Here is a 1,836-nt window from a genome sequence, read left to right as displayed (position 1 = left end):
ATGCTTTGTTATCCAGGTTCTCTAGTTTCATTGGAGGCCATTTTTTATCTGAGACCAAGGCAGAAAAAAATCAGAAAATATAAACATTATTGTAAATAAGATGTATGGAGTAACATATCGTTTCAGTAAGGGAGTTGTAATTTTATAAGCATTTCAGACAAAAAAAGTGAAAATCATCCATACGCACAAACACATACTCATATACGTATATATATATATATATATATATATATATATATATATATATATATACACACACACACACAAGCGTATGTGTGTGTGTGTGTGTGTGTGTGTGTGTGTGTGTGTGTGTGTGTGTGTGTATATATATATATATATATATATATATATATAGTGTGTGTGTGTGTGTGTGTGTGTGTGTGTGTGTGTGCGTATATGTTTTATATATATGTATATGTATATATATATATATATATATATATATATATATATATATATATATGTTGAAAAAGCCATGTAAGGATGAAACCACAGTTTGCGGGCTTACATTCATGGAAACAATTATATTTACCAGAACACTGTATGCTGGCTTGTCTTTTCGTGATTTTGTTTATGATGGTCAGTGCTCTGGTTTGGATGGTTTTAAGACACACTCACTTTTTGGTGTCCATTTTATATACATATAGCTTGTCTCTTCCTTCCAATAGATATCACTGTAAAACTAGTACACATTGTTTCTCCATATATTATAAATCCATCCTGCTATGCTTCTGCTTGTATTAATACTTAATGATTTTAAGATGTTTGTAACCATATTTATTGTAATTTACTGTTCCTACTGTCTTTTATTAATTACTGTCTAAACTGTCATATGTGTATTACAATAATTGTTTTTGGAGTTTTTCTCCCCAGGCCTCTTCTGAAAAAGGGCTACTAGCCCAGTCGGACTATTTCCGGTAAACAAATGTAAAATAAATATATATATGGATCTACGTTGTTTAAACGAAAGTATGTTTAAATGAATTTTACTTAGCTGAGCTGAATCCACCAAAGCTGTATTTCAATGAACGACGGACTGCCAAATTCCTTTCCCTTTGAAAGGAACCACTTGGCCACCATGGTGAACTGTGCCCCCTCTTCCATGCAGTGTGATCTTGGAGTTGGTATATTTAAGTAGAGGCCCCCACATGGGGGGGTGGAGGTGGGAAATGCCTCCCACTTTGGTGGACTTACTTTTCCTCCATTTCGGTTGGTTACTATGATGGCCAAGTGGTTCTTTTCACAGGGAAAGGAATTCAGCAGTGCATTCGTCCGTTGAAATGTAGCTTTGGTGGATTCAGCTCAGGTATGTAAAATTCGTTTAAATGTACTTTCTTTTAAAAAAAGTAGATCCATATATATACATATATATATATATATATATATATATATATATATATATATATATATATATATACATATATTGTGTGTGTGTGTGTGTGTGTGTGTGTGTGTGTGTGTGTGTGTGTGTGTGGGTATATAGGGTATATGTGCGTACATGTATGAGTGTGTATTTATAGATATATATATATATATATATATATATATATATATATATATATATATATGCAAAAAAAATACTAAAACATAAACATAAAACTGGAAAACGTAAAAAGCACGTTGGTATTCTAATATTTAGGACTTCATCACATGCAACAAAAATAATCAATCTAAAATGATGGATATTTGAAATATAGAAAAAACATAAACTTTTTTTTTTTTTTTTTTTTTTTTTTTTTTTTGCACATGGTCAAAAACAAAAAGAATAATTTTTGAAGGGTGGGCAAGCTCCCATGCATCCGGCATAGCACTGGTAATAAATACCCTACTGTTGTC

This window comes from Protopterus annectens, chromosome 1.part1, assembly GCF_019279795.1.
Source record: "Protopterus annectens isolate FY-2018-M chromosome 1.part1, PAN1.0, whole genome shotgun sequence".
In the NCBI taxonomy this organism is placed as follows: domain Eukaryota; kingdom Metazoa; phylum Chordata; order Ceratodontiformes; family Protopteridae; genus Protopterus; species Protopterus annectens.
This window is presented reverse-complemented; position numbering follows the sequence as displayed.